This window comes from Lepidochelys kempii, chromosome 1 (genome assembly GCF_965140285.1).
Source record: "Lepidochelys kempii isolate rLepKem1 chromosome 1, rLepKem1.hap1, whole genome shotgun sequence".
NCBI lineage: Eukaryota > Metazoa > Chordata > Testudines > Cheloniidae > Lepidochelys > Lepidochelys kempii.
Genome location: NC_136380.1, coordinates 133,348,358 through 133,363,520, shown reverse-complemented (window position 1 = coordinate 133,363,520; position 15,163 = coordinate 133,348,358). Strand labels below are relative to the sequence as shown.

The 15,163-nt window shown below is 42.3% G+C and overlaps 1 pseudogene; it reads right to left on the bottom strand.

The window, feature by feature from the left end:
* Positions 1 to 13,900: 13,900 nt before the first annotated feature.
* Positions 13,901 to 14,645, bottom strand: LOC140903634 (claudin-34-like; annotated as a pseudogene).
* Positions 14,646 to 15,163: the final 518 nt, after the last annotated feature.

The window sequence follows — 15,163 nt, the reverse complement described above, 5'->3', positions numbered from 1 at the left end:
AAATAACATAGTAAGATAAACATCTTCCTTGTGATGGCATCACTGAAATGAACTGAGTTTGATTTTTCTCAGCTCAGGACACAGTAGACAGAGTACTTTATTATGGCACCATAATTTACTGGAGCAGTGCTATGTTCAGGAAGGACCCAAGACCAAGCTAATGAGCAAAGAGGGTGCAGGGCCATGGCCCTGCACTGCTTTTCTCATCAGCCAATACTTTCAAGGGACATGACTTAAGGTTCCAAAGTGAAATATGCAAAAGTCTGAAGTTGGCAAATGAATATGTACCCTTAACTCTGCCCACTTGGGCATGTACATGTACATACACTCTTTAGTTACATGACCACATACTTTTTTTCAAATAAAAATATAATACTTTTCTACAATTTTTGATACACTCATGTAGCATCCCATGTTATAGGACAGAGCAGGAATTCTAGACGGGCTAAAAGTGTATTAGATGGACAAAATTATACAATTGAGCAATCTTTATGGTTTCAATCCTGTACAACTGAGGCCTGTGGAGGGGTTATAATTGATTTATTTGTAAATGCTGGCTGTACATATAGTTGGAATTTTTTGTTTACTTTAAGAATAATAAAGTAGGACAGATGGAGGAGTAGGTAAAAAATTGAAGGAGTTTTTGTCCCAGAGCTTGAAAATCCTGATGGTGAGCCTGTTTGCTTGAGAAGCACTTTTTAAACTACCGGAATAATTAATTATTCTTCTGCCGTATGTCTGTGTCCAAAGAAAACAATATTGCTCGTGTAAAAAAATAATAAATTTTTTAGAAAAAAAGTTATCATATGAAACATCAAAGTCACTAGAACAGGGGTGGGCAAACTTTTTGACCTGAGAGTCACATTGGGTTTCCGAAATCATATGGAGGGCCAGTTAGGGAAGGCTGTGCCTCCCCAAACAGCCAGGTGTGGCACAGCCCCCGCCCCCTATCCAACCCCCCCTGCTTCTCGCTCTCTGATGGCCCCCCCGGGAGGGACTTCTGCCCCATCTAACCCTCCCTGTTCCCTGACGGCCCCCCGGGACCCCTGCCCCATCCACACATGCCCCCCCTCTCGGTCCCCTGACCTCCCCCAGACCCCCCATCCCTAACTGCCCCCCACCACCCCATCCAACCCCTCTCATTCCTGACTGCCCCCGGAACCCCCACCCCTAACTGCCCCCCACTGCCCCATCCAACCCCTCTCCTTCCTGACTGCCCCCCTGGGGACCCCTGCCCCATGCAACCACCCCTTCTCCCTGTCCCCTGACTGCCCCCCCAGAACCCACACCCCTAACTGCCCCCTGCTGCCCCATCCAACCCCTCCTCTCATTCGTGACTGCCCCCCGGGACCCCTGCTCCCATTCAACCCCCCTATTTCCCACCCTCTGACCATCCCGACCCCTATCCACACCCCTGGCCCCTGACCACCCGCTGAACTCCCCTGCCCTCTATCCAAACCCCCCCCCACCCCCCCGCATTCTCCGCCCCCTTACATACTGCCTAGAGCACCAGAGGCTGGCAGTGTGGCTGCACCAGGACAGGCAGCCGCGCCGTCTGGCTGGAGCCAGCCACGCACTGCGGAGCGCAGAGCACCGGGTCAGGCCGGACTCTGCAGCCCCGCCACCCAGAGCATTGCACCGGCAGCGCAGTGAGCTGAGGCTGCAGGGGAGAGTGAACAGCAGGAGAGGGGCCAGGGGCTAGCCTCCCGGGCCAGGAGCTCAGGGACCAGGCAGGAGGGTCCCGCGGGCTGTAGTTTGCACACCTCTGCACTAGAGTCTACTGTGCATTATATTATATTATTAGTATCTTTTCTATGTACATTAAATTCAGTACCTTGCTCACGCACATTTTGCAAGGGCAATGAGGGGATGATGGGTGTGTGCCCCTGCCCTCTCCTCCGGTCAGCTCCCTCCATCCCCGCGACTTCACAGTTTTTCCCCATGTGCACCGTGCTCTGCAAGGCCTAGAGAATGCAAGGGGGATAGTGCCTTGGAGGCACTTCTTTGATCTCAGCAGCACCTGGTGGGAGCACAGCACTGTTGAAAATCAAACTCTTTATTTACATACCTAAATATGGATTTAGAAGACTGAGTTCAGGCTCCTAGTTTTGAAAGAGCTTTGCCCCCGTCTTTATAGTATGTGGAAGGTATGGATGGGGTCATATTGGCCATACTTTGAATGGGATTTGGCAGAGGATTGCCATCTGGTGATGGAGTTGGCGTGGGTAGACATATCAAATATTATTCAGCCACATATTACTGTGTGGCATTAATATTCCTATTATTCAGCAAATGTAATAATGTTTAGCTCTTCCTTTCTCTAACATTTACATCTATCAGTAGTTTGTTGTTTACCTTTGACTCCCTCTTCTGGCTCTTCAGTAGCATAACACAAAACTGGTAGATCCTACATCAGCAGTGCATTTTGTGTGTTCATTCTTAATTTCTTGGTGTCAGTGGATATTTGTAAAAACTTAAATTTTAAGTATGACCTCTCTTATTTTGCCTAGCTTCACAACCCCAGAAGTCTCCCTGACTCACCTTATGGATGACCTCCTTTATTTCAGATTCTGCCAGTCCTGAACTGAAATGATCTTTCTTAGTGAGACAAGGTGGGTAGGGTAATATCTTTTAGTAGACCAACTTCTAATGGTGAGAGAGAGAAATTTCTGAGCTTACACAGAGCTCTTCTTCAGTTCTGTGTAAGGTCGAAAGCTTGTCTCTCTCAAAGATGTTACATCCCCCAGCTTGTGTCTCTAATATCCTAGGACCAATATAGCTACAGCAACACTGCATACAACAATGGATGCTCTTTCTTTGCTTTCTCTCTCCTAGCAGACTTTAGCTATTCTGTTAGGAAATGTAATATATATTTGTTTGTGTTCAGTATTCCATTTCTAGACACTAGTCAGTTTTATCATGCATTTGTGATCTCTCCAGTACCCTGCTGTAATTGTTCTGAAAACTTTGATGTTCATTCTCAGTTTTGTGAATTTCACACACAAACACATGAAAAAAAGCCACTTACTCCCTGCATAGAGAACTATATGGTGGGGTTTTAACCGAAGATTGCAGAGAGGATGAGGAATAGGGCCAGGAGCTCCACAGCAGCAGCATTTCTGAAGGGATTACGATGACCCACCAGAATCCTTCCAGTGGCTCTGAGGAAGCGCATACTGGAGTAGGAGAATTTCCCTCTTCTAAAGGAAGCATGCACTGCATCCTGATGTCAGTTCAATGACTGATGTTGGTATCTTTCTCAGCTTTCCTGCTACAGAGCTGGACTGCAGGTCCTTGTGCTCAAGGGGGGCAGAGTTTGGGATTGTGGCTGAACCCTGAGCTTGAGTGCAAAGAAAGTAAGTAAGGGTATGTATCTAGGTATCTACAATAAGCTCCTCTCATTATTTTGTAAGGTTCCTTGCACTCTCTTACCTAGTCCCTTTTCACATCCATGCAGGGCCATCACAACCTAGCCCACTGTGTTGCAGAGTGAGTCTTATACAGTTTGAATGACATATAAGCGCAGACAGAGTTTAAGCATGGATCTGCTGCCAAAAGGAAAGATGATAAAAGTCTCTTCTAGGACACACACAGCCTGGCAGATGGAAATAAACATGTAAGGACTTAGCCCTCTTAGAAGCTTTGGCCTCACAGGTTGTGAGACAATGCCAGGTTAATTACAAGAGAAAAGTCACAGGAACTGATCCTTATTAAAGAAAGATACACGCCTATTTTTCATTTTTAAAATTTTAATAAAAGAATACAGTTGATACAAAAGGTAACAGATGATAGTAATCAGCAGTTATAAAGTGAAACAACTATTTGCCTCAGTGATAAACCTTTCCAAATGTTTGCCAGTTAATAGGAATAATCATTTTATATTCAAAGACACAATATTATGAAATGCTAAACTCCTCCAGAGACACCTCCATTAATTTCAAGGGAGCTGAGGGCATACAGCACCTCAGAGGACTACACCCCTTTATGTGTTTTATTAGTATTCAATGAGTTCAAGTTAGTACATGGTTAATATAATTGTAAGTGGCAGTAGGATCCAAGAGCTCACCAAGGACACAAAAGGCTAAATTCTGCTCCCAGTTACACAGGAGCTTTACCTGTGTAAGTGGAAACAGAACTTGGCCCACCCCAAAGGATAAAATCCTGCTGTCAGATTTGCACTTATCTGCAGTGCAGATCTCTCTTGGGAGTTATTCACCATATGGGGCCCCAACAGACATCAATGAGAGCTTTTGGGGGGAGGCTTGAACAGGTTTGGACCTAGGTTTTTGTATGATGTAACTTATGGGTCTCCAACCAAGTCCCTGTCAAGTGGGTGGGGCCCCTCACGTCTGATACCTGTTTTTCTGATACTCAACCTTTCCTTGCCTCTGTAAGAATTGAAATTGGAGGAAGCTAATCAAACTAAAAAGAAGGCAGCTCTTCACCAATTATTAAAATACTAGGGTCAGGCGTTACACATTTGGATGGTCGGTATGGAAAAGGTCCAACAGGGATTTGAAAGGAGGTTGTCAGTTCTTCTCCAGGTACCTGATTCTTCATTAGTGTGGGGCCTCTATGTGAACGGGCCCCTGAGCAGCTGTCCATGCCAAAAGGTCTCTGTGGGCCCCACAGGTCAATTTCCAAGGAAGATCCACAGTGTGGATAAGTTTGGTTTGATCTGGCAGAAGGATGTCTGGACTGGCATGTTTGCCTCTGGCTTTGTGCTACCCGATCTATTTTTTTCTTTTTAGGATGCACCTTACAGATTAGTTTTAGAGACCTGTCACAGAGCAGTAAGAACCCACTCAACAGCAGCAGGAAGACAGATATAAGCCCCACAGGAATAGCAGCTCCAACTTTCTGAGACTTTGGAGTGGAAGGCAAGTGGTAAGAAGGAGGGAAGGCAATACTATGATTTTTCATTATGGAATGTAAATTCCAGCTTACTGGAATTAAGATAAAAACACTTGACGTGATGTTCAAGAGCCCCGCAGTTAGAACAAAGACTAAGATGTATTGTTTCTTAAGCTCTTTCTTATAAACATTCCACAAAGTAAAGAGGGTGGAACCTATAGCTACTGCTTCCATGATAATCGCTAACATCAGAAGATCTTGGGCAACAAAAATTTCTGAGGGGATGAAGGTGTTCTGAGGAGTGAATCTTTGACAGAGCATTAAGGAAGAGCCATTGGCAAGTTCAGGGTTAAGAGTAAAGCAGACCTCCCAGATTCCGATCCAGATGGTGCCAGAGGAGATGATGGTGGTGTTGTCCACATGCCACACTCTCCATTGTATAAATCCTATTGAAATAACACACAGAATCCAGCCGAAAATGCTCAAAACAAAGCCAAATAGTTGAATGTGAGAAGTGATGACCAGGGATTTCACAACCTGGAGATTTTCAACTTCTGTCACAGCTCTGTCAGGTGCACTATCAGCCATGCAGACAATTTCAGGTTCTCTGAAAAACACCAACATATACACAAGCATACATGGATTGGAGTGCATGTAGTACATACTCAGCCATCCGTCTAGATTTATTTACCATTATCATCACTGTGAGAGCTGAGCTTCTAACCAGAGACACCCCCAATCATTTAGAATTAGTTCAACATTAAAACTTAATTTCCTCATGGTGTCATGCTGATTCGTAAAAGTTGTAGTTCAGGATTTTAATGCCCCCATTCTCCCCTATGGACTAGGCTCCCAGACCCAGTAACATTTCCTACAATGCACCTGCAGTTATGTGGCTCCTAGGATGCACCACACAGCTTGGTCAGAAGGGAGATGATGTCCTCCAGGGAGCTCAGCCATTAGGAGAAAAAGGGGAGCCTGAATTACAGTTTCCATAAGGCAATGTGACACGATAAGAAAATGTAATGTAATATTGAAATGACTCAGAATTAAGTTCAGTTCACTCAGGTCAGTTAAAAAAAAACCAAAATATTCCAATTTGCGTGGAACCAACCTGAAACAAAATGTTTTGTTTAGGTTTTCCTGATAGAAAAATCAAAAAAATTCAGAAAAATTGAAATTTTTCTGTGGAAAACTGCATTTTCAGTTGAAAAATCATTTTGATGGAAAATTCCCCACCTGGTGTACTCAAATGTCAAAAAATTCCAAAGCTAAGTTTGCTTGTGTAATCTTGACTTATGATATACAGTATTATTGAAGTGTCGTTGGTCCCAGGAAATGAGAGAGACAAGATAATATCTTTTACTCGCCCAATTTTTGTTGGTGAAAGAGACAATCTTTCAAGCTACACAGAACTCTTCTTCAGGTTATGATGGCAGTCATTATGATATTCATCTAATTTTACCTCATCATTCTATAGATGAATATCTAGTTACTCCTTCCTACATTAATATTCTTTTCATGTATAAACAGTAGAAAAAAGCAATTTTAGAACTCTTAAGTATCACAATCCACTGGTTAGTCCCTGATCTATTTGCAAAGTGATTTTTGAAGGCAAAATAACCTAAGGTATTCACTTCCTCACATACAGTAGTATGTGTGTTGTGTACAAGAAATTAAGCTACTTACAGTACCTCAATATTGAAGGAAGTGCTTACTAAGAAGGGTTGGCTGAAACATTTTAAAATATCAGGCAGACACAGCATACTCTGGAATGTGATTTCTTGAGTTCCTCGCTCCACTTCTTCATTTTCAGATGTAACCTGATAGGCTTCTCGTTTCCTGTGGGAAGAAGATGAAATATGCATTGGTACTAGTAGAGTTTATCAATTATTTCTTGAGAAAAATTGTTCAAAATATTGTTGGGGCATTTTCATTTTCTGAAAACTAAGGGAAACTAGGGACTGTTAAACTGGTATTATATTTAAATGCCCGTGGCTGAGAAATCAGTCATTTGAAGTTGCTAATGACTACACTAGTATTAAGTTCCCATGGGGAATCAACACTGGACTAGTTTGTTAAGTTTTCTGAATTTTATATTTGTAAATTGCAGGTATGCTTGTGAAATTGGAATGTAATGTGTGACCCTGTTCTCCTTTATGAGACTATGTAACCAGTCTATTAATCAATTGACTGATAGCAGAGCTATAAACAAACCAAAGTTAAAGAGCATCTTGGTATCTTAGGTCACAATTCTGAAGTCACCATTCCATTAAAGTGGCTAGTTTTCCTTACTGTCATTTCTGCCTTGATTGCCTGATTCTTTTGTTTTTCATGACTTTGGATAATTCAGGCTGGTATGGGGTTTCCTTCACACCTGTCACCAACCAGCCCACGATAAGGTGGATAGGCAATAGCACCCTGTGCATTGGAGGTGACAGCAAAAGAGACTCCATTATCTCTGTCTTAGTGGTCTCTGTATTAAACAAGACAGCCTAAGCTATTGTTAATAGACAGGAAGAAGGTTGGTATCAAAACTGTAAACTGTGGAGGGGGCAGAATCACAGGGCTTCTCCTTCATTTCCCACTGAGGCACTGAACATTGAAAAAGTACACCAGCTTCTCTTTCTTGTATCCATATCGAAGCCTTCACCACCCCCACAAGTCTGGATCAGAGCAATAATTTGACACAAAGGGTAGACATACTACCTGTGCCAGAGTAGACATCCAATCCACTTGTCTTAGAGTGCCTTGAAACATTAATGAGTACATCAAGATTGGATGTACAGACACAGATGTTCAGAAAGCCTTTGACAAGGTCCCTCACCAAAGGCTCTTAAGCAAAGAAAGCAGTTGTGGGATAAGAGGGAAGGCCGTCGCATGCATCAGTAAACTAGTTAAACATAGGAAACAAAGGGAAGAATAAATGGTCAGTTTTCAGAATGGAGAGAGGCAAATAGTGGTATCCCCAGAGAGCTGTACTGGGACCAGTGCTGGTCAACATATTCGTAAAAGATCTGGAAAGAGGGTGGCAAAAATTGCACATGATACAAAATTACTCAAGATAGTTAAGTCCAAAGTAGACTGTGAAGAGTTACAAAGGGATCTCACAAAACTGGGTTACTGGGCAACAAAATGGCAGATGAAATTCAGTGTTGATAAATGCAAAGTAATGCACATTGGAAAACATAATCCCAACTATATATACAAAATGATGGGATCTAAATTAGCTGTTATCACTTAGGAAAGAGATCTTGGAGTCATTGTGTATAGTTCTCTGAAAACATCCGCTCAATGAACAGCATCAGTGAAAAAAGCCAACAGAATGTTAAGAACCATTAGGAAAGGGATAGATAATAAGACAGAAAATATCATAATGCCACTATATAAATCCATGGTACGCCCACCCTTGAATATTGCATGCAATTCTGGTTGTCCCATCTCAAAAAAGGTATTTTAGAATTGGAAAAGGTACAGAGAAGGGCAACAAAATGATTAGGGGTATGGAACAGTTTCTGTATGAAGACAGATTAAAAAGACTGGGACTTTTCATCTTGGAAAAGAGATAACTAAGGGGGAATATGATGGAGGTTTATAAAATCATGAACAGTATGGAGAAAGTGGATAAGGAAATGTTATTTACTACTTTATATAACACAAGAAGTAGCCATCATCCAAGAAAATTAATAGGCATCAGGTTTAAACAAACAAAAGGAAGTACTTCACTCAACATACAGTCAACCTGTGGAACTCTTTGACAGGGGATGTTGTGAAGGCCAAAAGTATAACAGGGTTCAAAAAAGAACTAGATAACTTCATAGAGATTAGGTCCATCAATGGCTGCTAGCCAGGATGGGCAGAGCTACAAGCCCATGCTCTGAGTGTCCCTAGCCTCTGTTTGCCAGAAGCTGGGAGTGGACAACATGGGATGGGTCACTTGATGATTACCTGTTCTGTTCATCCCTCCTGAAGCTCCTATCTCTGGCCACTGTTGGAAGACAGGATACTGGGCTAGATGGACCATTGGTCTGGCCAAGGATGGCCATTCTTATGTTAATAAGAAAGGAAATGATGATGGAAAGTATAAGAGGAGGTACTTGGGCTCCTCAGCCGTGGTGGCAAATGCTGCCTTCTGATTAAGGGAAGTAATCAAAATTATATGCTAGGAACTAGGGCCCAGATCCTCAAAGGTATTTAGATACCTATTTCCCATTGTACTCAATAGAAGTTAAGTGTCTAAACACCTTTGAGGATCTGAGCCTAGAAGTATTCATTATTAATTAAGTATGGTTAACTATTTAGCTTGTAGGAATATGGACTAATGGATAGCACACTACATTGGGAATCAGGAGACCTAGGGTTTATTCCTGGCTCTGCCAATAGTTTTCTGGGTGATACTGGGCAAGTCATTTCCCCCTCTGTGCTTCAGTTTCCCCATTTGTAAAGGGGGGATAATGATACTGACCTGCTTTGTAAAGTGTGTTGAAGATCGATTGAAAAAAAGCACTGTATACGAGCTAGGGATTATTATTAACTCTCAAAATGTGCTGGGTGCCTTCCATTCACAAAGACAGATGTAGTCTCTATCCCAAAGAGCAAGCAGCCTTTTCTTAATTCAATTTTGAGGGCTGAAACAATTGCATTACTACAATTACAGTACTATGTTTACTTTCATTAAATTAAGATGTGGCAGACCAAAACACAATTACTGTACTTAGCACTATCACTAAACTACACAGTAAAATAATAGGCTATTCACACACTTAAGAGAGTATGCAGATTTTCCAGGTGGTCAAGACTCCTGTTTGACTGTTTCGGTAGCAGAACAAACAAATATTGCTGAACAAGAACTCTCCTAAACTGTTAATTCTAGAATTTAAAGCTAAACATTCTCATACCATAAATCTTGTTTCCATGGTTATTGTTTGTAACTAGCTCATTTGATAATTCTATAACATACACACTTCAGAATGCTCTAGAACCTTGCCACATGAGGGGGGGCAGCCTTCGGTGTGACATCTGCTCACCTGAACTCTTTAAACGGTAGTAACCATTGTGGGAGAGGTGGTGAGAGACTGAATAAATGTTCGACAGAATAACAGTTATAGTCCATTCTTCTTTATCTCCGCTAAAAGCTGTTTGTGTGCAGAAAACAAAATTGTGCATTGTCTCCGTTATGGATCTGGAAAGTATAAGTTATATGCAGCTTGACACAACACAATTATTTGGCTGGCTCTTTGGAAGCTTCCTGCTGCTGTTCGGGCTCTTCAGAAATCCCTTAGGTCATATACATGTTCATGCATCTGACCCAAGGCAGCCTATAATTAATCTTTCCTGTCTCTTAAATGATAACAACATGAGTTTGAATCCAAGATCTTCTGCACTACAACACAGACCACTATCACTTGAGCTAACCAAGTAACTCCATTAGTTTACTGCAGTGTACTGTTATCATTCTGCCAGCATGTTACAGTTACAAAACAGTAAAGATAGTCTTCATCAAGACTGTAACCCAGACAATAAATAGAAAATGAAAAATGGCTCTCTTCCTACTGGCAGAGTTGTTACGGAGGTCTAAAACCCATTGCCAAATTACAATTCCAGGAATCTTCCTTGTTTAACAATTTCACTCTGATTAGAAGCAAAACTCTCAGTCACAACTTACCTAATTGTAGAAAATTCCTTACTCAAAACATCCTTCAGGACAAATGCCTTTTTGTTGCCACACTTTTATTCTGCTGGAATCCCAGTGAAAATAGAAAGTATTTCCCTTAATAATAATCTTCCTACTCTATCTCTTTTTATTATAGAACTAAAATCTAGAGGAGAGGATTTTCCCAGCCAAAAGTCTGTCCCATTACACAAATAAATAAAATAAAAAAGCAGATGGGGAAAATATCCCTTCTCATATTTAGAAACACATTACTCATTAAGTGATCAGCAAACTTTCATAGATTGTAAGGTCAGAAGGGACCACCATGATCCCATTTAAAACAAGCCAGAGGAGTTCCCTGAATAAATTCCTATTTGAAATTAATCTGATCTAGTTGAGTTAGCCTCTTGTTAATCAGCTCAAAGCTCTCAAACGTCAGAGAATTTCTTTAGGGCCCTGTTGCACATTTGACAGGCATTAAAGGCTAAATTCAGACTATATGTAAGCAGGCACAAACTGAAATATTTTGAATATAGTTGTGTATGCCAGGGGCTTGATCATCAGCTGATGTAAATTAATGTAGCCTCATTGACTTCAGCTGAGAATCTGGACACAGTTATTTATTTGACTCAAACCAGCCTGTTCTAGAAGCAAACTGTAGCTCTGAAACGGTAATATCTTTGTTTTCTGTGTACAGCATTTTTGAATTTCTAAGACCTCTGCCTGTGTAGACACTGCATTTATTCTGCACTCAGAGTGGATGCAACCTGTTATCCAGTGCAGACCCTCATGGAGACATTCTGGGCTGGATTCACAAAGGGACTTATAAATCTAACTGCCATTTTAGGCACCTAACACCAATATTTAGGTGCCACCAGCATTCACAATCCCGTGCTCAGCTGCCACTTTACTCTAGAGGTGCCTAAGTGTCTACAGCACTTAAATTTCAGCAGGTGAGTCCGTGTGCAGGTGTATAGGTGCACAGTTAAGCTGGAACACCACTCAGCAGCTGGGTATCTAATTCATCTCTAAATCCCAGCAGGATTCACAAAATAGGCATTCCCCCACTTATCTTTCCTTTGGGGCCTGACTCAGTAGCCATGCTATGAGCATGCATACACCCCTACAAAATGACCTGCGAAGGGAGTAGGCTGTAGGAGACCTCAGTTCAATTTCCTCCTCTATCTGATGTGGAAAAGGGATTTGAACTGGGTCTACCTCCTCTTGGGAGAGAACCAAACCACTGGGCTAGAGGATATAAGTGGGAAACCACCACTTGCTCCTTCAGCATTTCTTGCAAAAAAATGGCTCAACACCTAACTTCAGGGGACAGTTGATGGCTGTGAACTCCAACTGGAGATAGGTGACTCCCTCTAATCCAGTGTTAGGCACTTAACTCCCTTTGAGGGCCCCACTCCTGTTCTCAGCATTTACTACTGGTTAGCCTAGGCAGCTCACCACTCAATGTACCGGCTTCTGTGATTCCCATTCTTAGGAACCTAACTCTCCTTATGCAAAGCACAGGGAGTCTGGGTACCTACATCATGGCTGTGAATTGCACTAAGCGGCAGGGTACCTAAAAGTTAGGTGCTGCAACACACAGCGCTGCAGTGACCAAGTCCCTTTGCAAATCTAGCCCTATGTTTTATTTCTTTTTGTTCTTTTCTTTAATAAAAAATAAGTTCATTTTAAACTAAATGGATGCTCTTTGAATATGGAAAAACACAATGTGATGTGTGCTCTTAAGATAAAAGGCAGCCCTACAGCTCTGCTGCAGACACTCTTTCCAATATCTGTTTTAATAACTGCAGCCAGTTAAATGAGCAGAGTTTGCCTTGATCTACCCCAATAACTAACTGCGATACTATTAGAACCCTTTGATTGCCACAGCCTCTCAGGAATGCTGAATCACTTTGTCGTGTGCACATTCACCTTGTCACACCAGTCCAGTGGCGACAACTTATTTTTTTAAACTTTACAGGTTTTAAAATACTACTTAGAATACATACAGCACTTTCCATTTTACAAGCACTTTACAAACATTAATGAACCCTCACAACATTCCTATGATCTAGAGCAAGTCTACACTACAGCACTACATCAGCACAGCTGCACCAATGCAGCTGAGCCACTGTAGCGCATCTGGTGAAGACGATGCGCTATGCCAACGGGAGAGCGCTCACCCGTCAGCGGAAGCAATGTCGGCAGGAGATTGTCTCCTGCCGACACAGTGTGGGTGTGGACAGTGTAAAACTTGCGTCACTCATGGGGTGGCTTTTTCTCACCCCTGAGCAATGTATGTTAGGTCGACTTAAGCAGTCATGTAGACCTGCCCTTAGATAAGTGTTGTTACCATTTTAGAGATGAAAAAAGAGAGGCAGAGACCGGTTAGGTGACTCACCCTAGGACACATAGAAGACTAGTATCAGAGCTGGCATAAGAGCAGAGCTGTTCCTAAGCCTGAGTTCAGTCACTTAAATCAATCAGCCAGACTGGGCTGACCTAAAATCCTCATTGTTTGTAAAGCCTTTTTAAAAGCATGAAAGAAATACGTTTTCTCTGTCAACGTTGTCCTTTTTCATTCGGCCACAGTAGTTTGATTTGTTGCTGGTTTTAACAACACTGTAATGAATGTTTCCCCCAGCCCTGGAATTTCTGGCTCTCTTTTTTGTTCAACATCATCTTCATCACTGAAGTCAGCAATTAATCTCTAAAGGAACAGGATTTGTTAACTCATGCTCCCTCTGCTGGCTCTTAAGTATCAGAGCATAAAATGTGATGGATACTGCATTAATAACAGATTAAGCTTGTTAATCATCTCATTATACTCAAAAAATGTGTGTCAGGATGCAAGGTGGATGGAAAAATAGGGCATTCATAGATTTGAAGGCCATAAGGGACCACTATGATCATCTAGTCTGACCATCTGCATAACAGAGGCCATAACTTCTGGTTAAACTAGCTGCACACATATCGTTTAGAAAGACAGCCAATCTTGATTTAAAGACTTTAGTGTCAGGTGTTGATTACAATAGGAAAAACTCAGTTAAATGAACAGGTCAACAATGAAAAGTTAAATACCTATTTTAAAAGAAAATAAAAACATAAAGTTCCTGTATATAGAAGGCAAATGATAGCAGTCAGCAACTGTAGAGTGAATCAACAGTTCCCTTCAATGTTAAGTCCGTAGCAGTGTCTCGTAATTATTAGGAATAACTGTTTAAGTGAAAAATCACTAATCACATACTTTGTTGGTGTGCCCCTATGTTCCAATACCAACATATTAATGTCACTTCAAATCCAGAGAGCTCCTTGAACACACAAAGTCACTGGGCTACTATGTTTGTCTTGTAGCTATGCTCCAGCTTTCTCTCATGCAGCTCAAGTCTGTTATCAGAAAGCACCCGTAACATCTGGCATCACAGGATGTTTGTAAGAAAGGAAAAAGGGCCCACTCATCATCAGCAAGATGACAGACACGATCCCAACAGGAATAGCAGCACCAACTTCCTGTGCCTCTGGGCTGGAGGGCATGTAGAAAGAAAAAAGTGGGATAGCACAATTGTATGCTACAGAATAGCAATTCCAGGTCACTGGAATTAAGACACAGACACCCGTAAATATTTTCAAGATTCCCCCAGTTAGGAAAAAGCTGACAGTCTGAGTTTTGAGAAAAGAGAAAAGGAGTACTTGTGGCACCTTAGAGACTAACCAATTTATTTGAGCATAAGCTTTTGTGAGCTACAGCTCACTTCATCGGATGCATACTGTTGAGAAGAATTCCCATATAAATATTCCTCAGAGCAAAGACAGTGAAAGCTTTTCCTAGTGCCCCCAGGACTGTAGCAGCCAATAAAAGGACCTGGGCAACAGAAATTTACTGGAGAATGAAGGCACCATTGAAACGGAATTTGTGACAGAACATTATTTGAAGGTCTCTGGAGACTTTGCCGTGACTGTTAAAACAAACTTTCCAGATGCCTACCCAAGCGATGCCACAGGAGATGATAGTGGTGTTACTTGTATGCCACACTCTCCACTGCACTTGTCCCATTGAGATGATGCACAGGATCCAGCCTAACGTACCCAAAGCAAGGCCAACTATCTGGAAGTGAATACTAGTGGCCAAGGAGGTCATGGTCTGGAGATCTTCAAGAAGTGCCCAGATCCTGTCATGGGCAAATGCAGACAAGTGCAGGTCCACTGAAATGAAGCAGAATATAAATAAAATAATATATTGTATTTTTATACGCACACACATTAACACATATGGGGCCAGATTCGGCAAAGCCAGGCACATGCCTAAAGGCCAAATTCATGGAGAGGCCCACGTGCTAGGTCACAATGCCACTCACTCAAATTTGGCCTGGCCGCTCCTCTGTCATGACAAAAGGAAAGCTGGGCCAAACCTGAGCGGGCAATGCAGTGGACAGCACTGCGCCCCCCGGCCGCTGCTGTGAAGCCAGGTCCTGCACCAAGGCGCCCCGCTCCTCCGGACAGGAGAGAGTTCGCTCAACTACATCTGTGTAGCGGGAGCCGGAGGTGCTTAATAGCTCACAAGTGTAGCTGTGCTGGCCTGAACAGGGTTAATATGAAAGCATCCATGTCACTAGAGCATCTAATTTAGCTGGCCAGAAGTTTGTTTGCCAAGGGCCT